The sequence below is a fragment of the Macrobrachium nipponense genome, chromosome 1 (assembly GCF_015104395.2).
Source record: "Macrobrachium nipponense isolate FS-2020 chromosome 1, ASM1510439v2, whole genome shotgun sequence".
Taxonomy (NCBI): Eukaryota; Metazoa; Arthropoda; class Malacostraca; order Decapoda; family Palaemonidae; genus Macrobrachium; species Macrobrachium nipponense.
In genome coordinates this window covers 213735552-213749782 of record NC_087200.1, presented here as the reverse complement: position 1 = coordinate 213749782, position 14231 = coordinate 213735552, and the positions used below count along the sequence as shown (strand labels likewise).

The 14231-nt window shown below is 35.3% G+C and overlaps 1 non-coding gene across 1 annotated transcript; it reads left to right on the top strand.

The window, feature by feature from the left end:
* Positions 1-7979: 7979 nt before the first annotated feature.
* Positions 7980-8062, top strand: Trnas-gcu (transfer RNA serine (anticodon GCU)). The gene has a single exon. It is a non-coding gene; the product is annotated as a tRNA-Ser (tRNA).
* The last annotated feature ends 6169 nt before the right edge of the window (positions 8063-14231 follow it).

The following is a 14231-nucleotide window of genomic DNA, read 5'->3' as shown; positions in this document are numbered from 1 at the left end:
AAGTAAAGGAATATTAAGTAACTTTATTATAATCATTTCAAAAATTAACTTTTTAAGAGTAAAAGTTCTAACCTATGATTAAGTTTCAAAGTGTCAAAGTAAAATAAAAAACAAATTTTTTGATCAAAATTAACAACTGACCTCTGAAGTAAAGTAGTATGAAAAATAATGAAATCTGAATAAAAAAAAAATATCCTTTCGCCTTATCCAGAAAAATGAAAATATGGGAAAACGTGATTTCATGGAGTTTACCTCCACACGAATATCGGGAAACTCAATTTTTCACTATTAGATTACGTTATTATCTCTCTCTCTCTCTCTCTCTCTCTCTCTCTCTCTCTCTCTCTCTCTCTCTCTCTCTCTATCGTTCAGTGCTCGGTGCCTTGAATATTACGATATAACTAAAATACGTAAATTATTTAAAAATAATTAAGAATGATCACAATTATATAAGTGTAGGCTTAATTATATAATTACCTCTGTTAACTCTAGCGATCAATTAAGATCAAAAGATTGCGCAAAATTGCAAGACAGCCAATTATGTTATCTACTTAAACTTTATTTTCTAATGGTTTTTCTCAAGTATATTTCATTTTTCATACCTACTAGAAAGAACCTTCGTTAGCCACTTTATGTAATTATGTTACACCTGCAAATCTTTTGTCACCAAAATACTGACCATAACATCCACTTAAATCGTATTTTTGGCAAATCCAATCGTAAAATGTATTCCTTTCTTCAAACAATCTTGAAAGAGCTTTCGCCAGACACTTGTCCGGTTACTGGAAATTTGGAGTTTACCTTGGCTGCATCAGTGGATGTGTCCACCGAAGTTCGTGTAATCATATCATTCAGCTGTTTGAGGAAGCCAGGAAAGGGGGGGTTGTCAAGCGGACTACAACTGGATTTTCCGCTCCTGGTCAAGACGTGAAGTTCGTACTTTTTGAAAATTGGATTGGAATAAACATATTTTCTGTTATTCTTCGACATGAAAGACCTTACGTTGAAGAAGGTAAGTTGATGGCAAATATTCATCTCGTACTTTTCCGCCTCTCTCTCTCTCTCTCTCTCTCTCTCTCTCTCTCTCTCTCTCTCTCTCTTTTTTTAACTAGTCATAAAATGTATTAGGATGGGCCTTAGTCGTCTAGTTAAGGATTTGCATTGCAACCTACTTCTATCTACATAATTATATATATTTTATTCTTAAATACATAACAGATTTAAACTTAAATATTTATATGATCTACTAATGATAACCCTGAATTCATTCGGAAGTTTTTTGCTAATTTATGTAAGATCATTTTTTATTATTATTAATTTTATTTTTGTTGTTGTTATGATCATTTAACACAAAAGGTAGAAAAAACCTTATTGTGTAATTTATAGAGATTTGTCTTTTTATTGCAGAATTTTACAATGAAATTACTAAGGCTAAGTTGTTTCTGGAATTATAATGAGTTAAAAGCCACAATAATATACATATCTGATGAAGACTGTTGTGCAAACAGTCGGAAGTTCCCTGTTTTTCAACTTCTTTTTTTTTTTTAATAGTCTCATATCCATTATTCTGGCTTTTAACTTATCTCCGGTGTCACGGCATTGTGATGAATCACAGAAAACGAAGTCTAACGTTATACCTTTATCATGAAGCTTTCGATCTTGACTTCAAGATGTTCCGACTGTGTTGTTGTATATCTGCTGCTGGGTTCTTCATCCCGGTAAAGAAACTGTCAGTTTCCGAATATCTTAACGATGGCTGCGAAAATATGCAGTAGGAAGCTATATTTACTGAAACTCAGAGAATATGCAAAGAAAATGCTTTACAGGAAACAAATGTGGAACTAACGAAGAAAAGTTAGAACATTCGCGTTGCAGTAAATATGTGTCAATATAAAAAACTTTAAAAATTGCCTTTATGAAATATTGAGCTTTGAAACTACCATATTTTTCTGTCAGCATTTACGTCAAAGTAGCCAGTGTCGGAGACCGATTGAAGAGGCGTCACATAAACTAGGAAAAAAAGGTCACACGGTCGACATCACTTCGGAAGGATATAAAAACACTGGAACTGCAATGGAGACCAGAAGTTGGAAAATATGGGAGGGACAAAACGAATCTTTTCTGTTTTATGGATTTAGGACAGAACTGGAGCGAATATTCGCGTACACATGATACAAAAAGCAATTAATATGTATTTTTTATCTATTTATTTGTTAATTTATTACCTTAATTTTATGTTTATTAAATGATTTTTCTTTCTGTATTTCCCATTACCTTCTGTTACTTCTCTCTAATGAACACCATATTCTTTGGAAGCTTGAATGTTCTTTATGAATAGGTTGACATGTTCTTTATGAATAGGGGTCATCTGAATAATCATATTGATAAATTCTGGTAGAAAAAAAGGAACTTACAGCATGAATAAAAAGGGAAAAAAATAAAATAAAATAAAATGACTGGTAATTTGAGAAACGGCCTGTAGATAAGCAAATGAAAATAACCTGAGCTCAAACTGGAATTTAAGTGTGAAATATAGAAGAAATTATAATCATAAAAAAGTATCTCATATTGCAAGATATAGAGTAAAGAATGATAGCCAAAACGTTTCTTACTTATCTTACTTTATATCTTCAGCTGAAAACCCTTATGGACAGGGTCAGAAGACTATAAACCCAAGAGGGCTCTAAAGGGAAATCAGTCAGCCTGCAGAGAAGAAACATTTATGGGAAATTTTTATAAATAAATATATAGACATGCGGTAATAGACAGTGAAAGCGATGCACCTGAATTCAAGAGACGTCAGCAGAAGGCAGGAATGAATTTGCTCACATGGTGGATATCAGAAGACCTGACGACTTAACCAGGCAAACCAATCCACAGATATCTGACCACTCTCAAAGTAGGTCGAAGATTTGTGAGAGGAGAATTGACAGCAGATAGAATGAATGTGGCAATGATCGCTGTCTTCTCTTTTCTCAGGAGCTATCCATTTCCAGTTCGGGAGAAATTACATAGACATACAAACAAACAGAGACACACTCATGCATATTTCTTATTTTTTGCTACCAGATGCCTTGGAGTTTTTTATTTATTTATTTATTTTTAAGTGCATAGCTCACTGGAAGAGCAACTGGTTGTTCTCAAATATTCCAAACCAGAAGAAATCAAGAAAAAGTAGCAGATGAAAAATGAAGCAATATAACCTCATTATTGTGATAGAGAGGTTATATGCTTTAGAAGAAAAAAATTATACGCAAGTAGAAACTTGACTTTAGAAAGAAAGAAACCCACATGAATTTTTTTCATACTTAATGAGTGTAAAAAGTGTAAGCATGACCAGTTCCCTTACTGGAGTTACTAAATGACACTAAAAGGATAAGTTGATCTTTGCAAAGACACGTCCAAGGCAGTACCTGGATTAATTACACCTTCAAAGAGCGTAGTGGTGATTAGGAAAAATCTATTGAAAATCTCTGCATGTCTTTATACCCTTGCTAGAAAGAGGTTTGTTTGTTTGTGTGTGTGTGTGTGTGGTGTGTGTGTGTGTGTGTGGAGAGAGAAAGAAGTTGAGTCTTAGCAGCTCATGCAAAAAGTCCACCCTTCCTGCTGAGACTTTTCTTTTGATTCCGCTATTTTCAATGATTCTCGGAATTTCCTGTTCCCCTTTCTCAGTTCTCACGATTCTATTTCAGCTTTTGCGTTTGTGCAAAACATTAGTGAACGCAGTAATGGAGATCAATGAGGAATGTTCGCGGGGAAAGTTTCAAAAATGTTTATTATCGTAGATTTTTCTCTCTCTTATACTTGCGCTTTTTCATGAATAGAAACTGCGGTTTTAATGATTTGGAGTCTGATATCGTATAATTTACTTACATTTTATCTACTTATCTATTAGTTTGTTAATTCATTCTATCATATCTAGTAATTGATCTCTTCTTTCTGTATTTCCTAATACCTTCTGTTACTGTTTTTAAACGAACACCAAGTTCTTTGGAAGCTTGAATTTCAAGGCAATGGCCCCTTTGGTGGGCTTGTTCTATATGAATAAGTTTCATCTTTATATCAATTATGTCAGAAAACATAATAATATATCCACAAATATTTCAGGCATTAAGTAAACGTTACTAAAACAGTCGAGCATATGCATAATTTCCACGCGTTAATTGTGTTACAAACTTGTCTGAATTGCAGAAGCAACCTTTGTCGACGTGTCCTGGGTGGAGAAGCTTCATTTTTAAACTGACATGATCCTCATATCGGGATAAGCCTGGCATGAGTTAATGAAGTGTGAAGTATTGTACACGGACTTTACTACCGAATTTGCCCGGCTGTAAAAATGTCCGCCTACGAGCTATTTCGTTTGCAGACGAGATGCAATATAATAAATTGCTCTAATTTCAGGGACTAATTACTGTATGATAGATTAAGGGGGAATTGAATGCGCCACTCCGGAGTAAAAAATTATTACCTAACAAACTCCTATTCAATGTCTACCGCATAGAACGATGTTAGAATCGAAGGTCAGAAGGTTCAGATGTCCCAACTCGAACGATGTTGTCATTTGCCCAGGACTCTAAAGTCTTAGTTGTTTCTGCTTCTCAGAACATGACCGAATTCGATTTACGGATATCCTCGAAATCGTTAATTTTGCCATTATTATCTTTATTTCCTACTCCCCTCTTTTGCTTGTCTTACATGGAAGTTTAAAATACAACATATTATGTATAGATCACCCTCATCGTAACTCGTAATTCCTTTTAGGGCACGAGATCATTTATAGCAAAAGCTTGTCGCATAATGTTTCTTTTCATCACTTTCATGAAATAACTTAATTCGTCTGGATATTTAGTCATAATGATATATATGAAATATTCTATATATACGTATATACATGCACACAAATGCACACATCTCTCTCTCTCTCTCTCTCTCTCTCTCTCTCTCTCTCTCTCTCGGTCTGTCTGGCTGTCTATCTTTCCCTTTGGCGTCGCAGTGTTTTCGTAATGCATCTTGAATCTCGTATTTAGTTAATAGCTGGTTGTAGTAAGGGGCAGCAAAGTTGAAGAGAGAGAGAGAGAGAGAGAGAGAGAGAGAGAGAGAGAGAGAGAGAGAGAGAGAGAGAACTTACTCCAGAAACGTTAGATATATTCCCTGTTACGCGAACACGTAACAAGTATAACGATCCACATTCGAAAATAAAATTCATGATCTCCGTAAGAACCCCTTCACTATAATTAGCTTCTCCTATCTTTTATTCTGCCTCCGTTTCTACGGGCAGTTAATCCTTCCCCGGAAGATTTCTTCTAAACAGCAAGTATACCAGAGACCACCAGCCATTCATTCATTTTTGTAATTACGGCAAAGATTAATGAGCTCTTTTCATTATGGCGACCAATCGCTCTAAATCATCAGAGAACTAAGAGGCCACGACCCTTTTACTTTTCTTCTACACTGAGGGTCGTTGATCCTTATTGTTACCTACTACATGGAGGTTACGGCTGAGATCTGATTTAATTATTATTATTATTATTCTTATTATATTATTATTATTATTATTATTATTATTATTATTGAAAGCACTTGTAAGCTTTGTGAAACATGTTAAAATATATATAAAACTAATCTGGAGTTTAATGCGCTCCTAAATTTCTTCTTGAAACGATGCTCGAACATATTCTGATTTTTCAAAGTGCTGTTTTATGATTTTTGAACAATTTACAGCTTTTACTCAATATGATAATTGCATTTTATTTATAGTCTTTCAACATAAGGTTTCTTGTGATTTTTAGCTTTTTATTTTTAGCTATTCAGGTAAAACATTATAAATTTTATGGAATGAACAGGGAACTAAAATTAAACACTAAATGCAGATGGTATTAAATTTTGATTTTGGAAGCTGGAAGTTAAAAAAAATAATAAGGTTTTTGTCATATACTATTTTGCATAAATATTTTGTAGTACTTACGTTATATTTTTTGTTATTGGCAACGATTATTGGGACCAGAGAAGTAAGTAAGCGGGAATGGAGGTAAAGTAAAAGAATAAATTAAAGTGGGGTGCAGCTAAGGACCTAAGGAACGCCGGGACCGCCCTTTAACACGCCTACAGTGCACTATATGAGACGTACTGACGGCACTACCCCGCTATGGTGGTTGTTTCGAAAAACCGACATCACTAATTTTTCACTATTCTCATCCTCAGTATCTTCATTAATACAATAAGAAAATTTCTTCCAGTGAAAAGCTCCTGGCGTTCCTTGGCCATAGTGAGAGAATCTCTCCTCCGGGACATTTGTATTCCTAATCTAAATAAGTTGTGCATAAAGAGAGCGCCCTTGCGTCAAATAATATTCAAAACAAAACAGCTTCATTTGCCATCGTCAGGAAAAGCCGCCATTACTTTATGTGTTGGCACTTATTGAGTTTTCAGCTTTCCTGCCTAATGAGAAACGAAGAGTGTATGCACAAACGCACGTATGCTAACACACTTATAGACTATATACACATGCACAGGTATGTGTGTTTTATATAATATATATATATATATATATATATATATATATATATATATATATATATATATATATATATATATATATATATATATTCTGTTTCTCTGCCTAATACTAAGAAACCTAAACTATATAGCATTACAAAATGTTTTTGTAACTCTTAACTTATAGTATATATCGTATATATCTTTATGTTAGTAGTAACACTATCCTCTCCCATTCTTCTACTTTCAGAAAATGCTACGAGAAATTCGCTACAAAAAGAAAATTAACTAACTAACTTACTTTCAAGTTACGAAAGAAAGTTAGTTGCGTTTGCTCTTCAGCCTCTAACTTACGTGAAACACGATGCCACCAACTTTACCAGCTGTAGTTTTTCAGTGATGTCCAGTTTATTTGCGACTTTTTCGCGTACTGTACGTGTCTCTTTCAAAGATCTCTCGTTGGAAGTACTCAGTTTTTCGAAAGCATACGTTAAGGATTAATCTAAAGTGAAAATTGCTACGAATCTGAAAACTTATAGATTAGTCACCTGATTTTCTATATGTGTATAGAATGGAATGGTATGGGATATAAGACAGGTCAAAGACCAATCGCAAGGACCTAAGATTAGGTCATTCAGCACTGAAAGATAAATTGAGATAAAAAAAATGTTTGAAAGGCGTAACAGAAGGAAAAACTGATTGGAGGGGGTGGAAAGTACGATTGTATTAAGAGATATGAACAGAGGTACAATAAAAGAGATGAAAGAGGATGCAGCTAGGGGCCGAAATGACGCTGTAAAAAGCCTTAAGTAGGCAATGCCCACAGTGTACCTCGTGAGGTGCACTGACTGCCCTATCCCCCTACGGAATACACGTTTATAGATGACTCATCACCTTTTCGAAGCAATGGGCACCTTAATCCCATGGCTTTCACCTTTGTATAAAATGCCAACAAATAAGATAATGAAACGAACAGAGGTCCCCACTTTACAATAATAGGTTTTATGAGGATATGCAACAGTAAGATACGGATTTTACCTCAAGAGGACGTGTTGATAGCCAAGAGCAGTGCTTCATACTATTTTCATGCATTGTCCAACATTGCGTCTCCGCTTATGACAGGTGACTTGTATCCAGCATGTTTTTGACATTTGATGGATGTTATCGACATGTTTATGACACGTTTATGATAATCAATGTGTTGAATACTTATCGGTAGTCATGACAAACACTTCATGCGTTTAACTAATATTCTTTCCCCACTTACAGTAGCTGACTTGTTTTCAACATGTTGTCGACGTATTTGCGGTAAGTTAGCGACATGTTTAGGACATGTTTATGAACCATAAACGTATTTTCACAGCTGCAGTAGAGTCAGATAGAATCTCATTTGCACCTGTACCAGGTAAACCACTTGGGCTCTATGAGTGATGCCTCAGTCAGGTCCCTCATCACAAGAACTCATAATGCCACATTACCTGAATGACGAGGTGGCCGAGTGGTTAAGGCGTTGGACTGCTAATCCAATAAGGGTCTCCCTGCGTGGGTTCGAATCCCATCCTCGTCGAATAAATATATTTTCTGATCCCGTAGAAAAAGGACTAACGCATTCAGCTCACAAGTGAATGCACATCGTTCGAGTCCTTAAATGACGATAAAAGGATACATGTTTGCTCTCAAAGATCCGGACTGCAGCTGTTAGCATTATCAGTGAATTACATATTTTTTAGTCACTCAACTGTTGGAGGTTGCAGTTACAGTGAAGCGAGAGAGGAAGGGAAGGAGGGTACTATACTCTGTTTGTTTCCATCTGTCCATCCGCCTATGGTATTTGCGCATGGCAACACTGCGTCCCGGGATTTATATAATATCCTATTTCGAATATTAACGGTGTAATTTGCATACAGTAAATTATTAAAATACTTTTCAGTTGCAAATGTACACCTAGATATCCTTATATTTACCTGAAATTTAGACATAACGTAACTATTTAAGCACGGGACCGCAGTGTTGCCATGCGCGACCACCACAGGCGGATGGACAGATGGAAAAAAACAGAGTATAGGAGAGTTATATCATTCCACACGGCGGCCCTCACCGAGGTCATCTGTATCCTAGTTTGGTGAAATAGTTTATAGGACGTCTCTTTCTCGTATAATAAATCTAAGATCTTGTAATTTAAGAATAACCAATGAGAAGAGAAGAGGGGGAGAAACAAACAGAATCCAATAAGCTATAAAAACTAATTTATTTAATATATTCAGTTTTGTTAAATAATTCAAAGCACAAAATTTACCAAGAATAATGTGCATTTTCCATACAACTGAGTATCACAGTAATTCCTGTTTCATATTCACAAAAGCAAGAACTTCACACAAATATACTACCCACAGCAGGAACACAGCTCGTCAACAATGAACCAAGATTCAAAAAGGTTGTAAGATCTGAGCTTTGTCAGTTTCTTTACAAAGTTGTCATGCTGACGCCGTCTGAATATAATTCAGTTTAACTTCTTTAGATAAAGAGAAACAATGTGCCAAAATATTTTTATATATAACTTCAAAGCCAATAAAAATAAGTATAGAATGTATGCTAGAATTCTGCTGTTTCTCAAACACACAGGCGCATAAATACACACACACGCACACACTCACGCACACACACATACTTACACACACATAAACTTATATACGCAAAAGCCGCATCATATTGCCAAGATTTTGTGGGAGATTATCGGCCCTCAGTTTAATAGGACTTATATTTTAAAAGCCAAGATATCGTGCCAAAGACTAATTAAACCTCCCTTGTTACTTTAATCGTAACATTATTTTCACAAGGGTCTGAATATTGATGACATTATTGCAGACTTAAGCGGACCCTTTGTTTTTGTTTTTTTTCTGGCAGGAATATGGTTGTTGGATATATAGAAATTCCTGAAATATGGAATACGGAAATATCTTGTAAATTCGGTCAAGAAACGTGTTTGAAAGGGACGTAGGTAGCCTGGGGAGGGGGTAAGGGGGAGAGTATATAGCTTAGGCGAGGGGGGTCGGGGTGTCTCTATCCACTTCGTACACACCATTACAGACGACGGTAATTTCTTTACCACCTCGGTTTTTTACGATCTATAAATTTATTAAGGATATTAGGATATCGAAAATGTTAAAATGTCTCTCTCTATCTCTCCTCTCTCTCCTCTCTCTCTCTCTCTCTCTATCTGGCTGAGAAATCTGTTTTAGCCGGTTATAGAAAACATGATAAGATAGAAAGCCAAAATAATCAATGTTTAGTTTGACTTTATTTGTAGAACTTTTTGTTACTATCACCTAAGTTTCCCTAATAAGATGAGCATTTTTTTATGTTTAGTATTTCAATAAATGATATTGCTTTCGAATCGGGTAATTTCTGAAGTCTATTTTCCTGTCAAGACTGGAAGACCATTAAGTAATTTAGGGGAAAACCTATGGACAATTAGCGGCCATATTTATTGTGTGTCGCGAAATGAGACGGATCCCTCTCTTTGTGACTAACCTGCCGCAAACGTCAGGTTAACTCGGTAAGAAGAAGAATCGATGACGAGTGCGAGCATGTACGTGATTTAAATCACGAGTATGTAAATTGTAGCTAACTCTTATGATGCTGTGTTGGGGAGGAGAGCGAAATAATCTGCTACCAAGTTTTATATATCTTATCAAATTCTGAAACAAAATTAAAAAAAGGCAGCACGCATAGCGAAAACCTTCGTATAAGGGGAAATCCTTCGAATTTGCTCAAGTTGCATCACACCATGTTAAAAACAAACTAGAGTTCGTCATTCACCGTAATATGAATTAACATATCTTGTAGTCAAACGCATAAGATAAGACGCAATAGAGTAAAGCGTCAAGAATCATGTACTGTACGCCATGACGTCACGAAAGTTATGCTCTAATCATCTAATGCAATGACATAGATAGCGTTCATTCCTTTCCCAAGTACCAAAGATAGCAGGTAAGGCGGCTCGCTTTTCTCCTCTCCAACACAGCCAGGGTCGTTACTTTGATTCAGTTAGCATGATATAGTTTAAGTTCATCGCCGGGTATCCCACGCATCCTTTGAATAATGAAGTCCAATTCGAGTTTGTATGACCAAACATTAAGTGATAAGCTGATTATGTGGAGTTTTATGTTAAACTCTTGATTTTCTTATCTCTTGGTCCTCCTCACGGCGCAGAATTGCCACGGCCGCGTGGTACTTAGATTATTTGTATTTTTTTGTTTTTAGAAAATGTTTGCTATGAACCTTTTTGCGTGGAATTAACATGTATATATAATGTGGAGCAAAGTGTTGAGTGTTCTTAGAGATTAATTTTTTAAAATAAATTTGTAAAATTTGCAAACCTTGCTTCCTCAATCCCTCCACCGAGTTGTAGAGTTTAGTCCTTCAGACCTTGTTATCGCCCAGACCACCGGGCTAGAACCTAAATAATTCGCGACACTGTGGTTGGTAGTTGCTTATATCCTCATAAGCTTCCTAGCGTGCAGGGAACATATGAAAAAATTAATTGAGCAACATACATATTTACCACATTATTATATAGGATAAGTTGTTTCATATGTTCTATTCATTTATTTACCTATTTTTATGTTCTAAAGTGCGTGAAGGGTCACAGCTACTGAAGTAAGGTACGGTAAAGTCTTCTATTGTTTATTTATCTACTGACATTTTTAACTGATTTGAAATCAATGTTCGAAATAAGCATTAGGGTAGACGACTCAGTTTCTTATTAATATGCTTAGTAAGCTGCTTTCCTTAAGACTGTCTTAGAAAAATTAAATTAAATCGAATTTTATAGGGAGGAAACCTAATATAAATATCATCTCTAATTTTATAAATAAATTCAAATATATCTAAAACAAGTTTGCATATTACGATACATTGTCAGTATGTGATTTAGAATTGAGAATATGATTGTAAAAAATCTGCTATTTATTACAAAAAAAAAAAAAAACTTAGAGAAAACTTCAAAAGCTCCACCAGAGGACGAAAAACTATAAATATCTTATTGCCTTAAGCATGAAATTCATGCCATATATGTCACTTTTTGTACAACGCCCACAATCCAATTTCATCTTCTTATTTCAAGTTTTAGTATTTACATTACATAAGAAGTGCACGCACAACAAAATATATTTTCTTTTAATCAAAAAAGTAATACGTCAAAGGTAGCAAGCCTTTGACGTCAAAGAATAAAAAACTGAAGTTGCTTTGGTGAAAGCAAAGACTCTGAGGCCAACATACTATTCATATTCCCTTTTATATACGAATTCTGTGAACAAGCCGGAAGCTTTTTGCAACCACAAGGGATATTCTTAGTCTCCACGTTCAACTAATATTCCATTATTTTACCTGACAAAATCAGAAGAAAGATGTGTATTGCTGGAGTAAATCTCATTTCTCTCTCTCTCTCTCTCTCTCTCTCTCTCTCTCTCTCTCTCTCTGGGTTGAAGAATGAGACACCTAGCATTTTAAATTCCAAATCCAAATCGATCGCTATGGAATCATTTTTTTCTTACTCATGACATTTCACCTCAGTGCGACGGGATTCTTTGGTCACGTGAAGCCTGGTTCTCTGTCCAGAATCTCTTCCGTAACTATTATTCAAAGATATGTCAGTGCTATTTGGCAGGGTGAAAATCTTGGAAAATTAGGTATGATTTCGAATCTGCTCACTGATCCTAGATCTTTTTCAGAACTTTATCTTTATTTTATAATGGATAGTGGTTTTTTAACGGTTGGCAAACCTGGATCTCTATATTTATACAAATAAATTTAAAATTTATTTGTATAGATATAATCGAAACAAATATTTACCTATATATTGGATAAGTAATAATGAGATTATCACGGCTTCATACTTCGTTTTAATTTCTCCATGAAAATGAAAGTATTCCTGTTGTACAAACAGATGTTAAGTTTATTTTAATCACTGCAACCATCTTATACCTCTTTCAATGATCATTATGGGTAACAACGGGAATCGAACTAGAGAATCTTGAAGGTCTGGTCAACCAAGGTCAAGCTGAAAACTCCTACGTCACGGGAGCACACACACACACACACACACACACAGATATATATATATATATATATATATATATATATATATATATATATATATATATATATATATATATATTGAGAGAGAAACGCATCATCAAGTCCAAAGAAATTCAGAGTTACGAAGCTTTCTTACCGTCTTCACAAACCCCAACCAATCATTTCAGACCTGGTCCCTGGAGGTGTGAAAATACATTTTTGCAATATGGAATCGAAATGCAAAACGTAATGTTAGCATAGGCGTAATAAAGCCTCTTGAAAAATATATAGATATCAAAGGAAATATTGGGATTCAGGATTTTTCCGTCTCTTGTGAGTTTTAGGTTCTTCCACACTGTCGTAAAACATATCGTAAACACACATCAGTAATTTATATCATACATATCACAAACATGTTGTAAGCAAGTCAGCGACACTGTGGAGGACACAACGTATTTGGAGAATAACTAATCTTTTTTACAAATGCTGGGTAATCACCTCCGGTTACAACTAGCAACAAGTCCTCGACTTGTATTCGACACTTTTGTGGTGTGTGTGTGTGTGTGGTAAGTTTATGAAATGTAGGGTGGACCCACTTTTTCTTTCTTATTATCCCACAAATGTATCATCAATTTAAATTTTTGGTAACGTTTAACAACGCTAACCTTATCCAGTCATGCATTTAACCTTCAAAATTCTCTTATTCGGTTGTGACCCATCGGCTGTCGATCTGGATACGATGCCATCAGACATTCAAAACTAACAGAAACAGCAGCAAACGTCAGGGCGTCGGGTGAGAGGCAGAAATCATTGGCTTCTCTTCCGCTGAATACTAAGATTAATTCGCGTCCACTGGCGGTGCTCGGCCAGGAGTATTGGTTTCAGAGGAAACAACTGTTTTCTCATTATTTCGATCTTACGGTAAGAGCAAAATGGCAGAGGTTTTGGGGTGCTGCTCTCCTCCGAATTTTAATTTGCTCTTTACAGAAGATATGTAGCCTTAAGTGTCATAGAAAAGAAAGCACATGAATATTTTGTAAATTTCTTCATATGCTACACAAATCTTTGTCTTTCATTCGGAGTAAAAAACTGCCATGCTTGGATAACATTGAATACTTCACAAAATTCCATAAATATGATTCTGAATGGATCTGTCTTATATGTATTACCGGTTCCACAAAAGTTAGATTTAGTGTTAAAACAAACTTGAAAGGAACGTAAATCTCATTAAGTTTCTGTAAGTGGAAAGAATTCTTCGAGATGTAGAGTAACTCATAAGAAATACAAGGTAACAGTTACTGGCACTCCAAGAAAAATTTTTTCCCGAATAATCATATCATATAGTCTTCAATGAAATCCTATATTTAAGTTTAACGAAGAATACACAAGCAATTTTTCTAATTGTTAATTTAAATTCTTCCTGGGCCTCTAGTGCATTTTAATCTCTCGAGATGTCTAAATGGCCTTCGTGAGAGATGCTGCGGGAGAGATAGCAAATGTTGGAAAGACTCTCTCTCTCTCTCTCTCTCTCTCTCTCTCTCTCTCCTCTTAATCGCTGATATTCATTAAGTGGTCTTCGTAATGACTCTCTTAACTTTCGGTTGCAGTGGAGGTATTTTTTCTCACTTTCTTTAGTGTTTGGGACAAACTTTTTTATC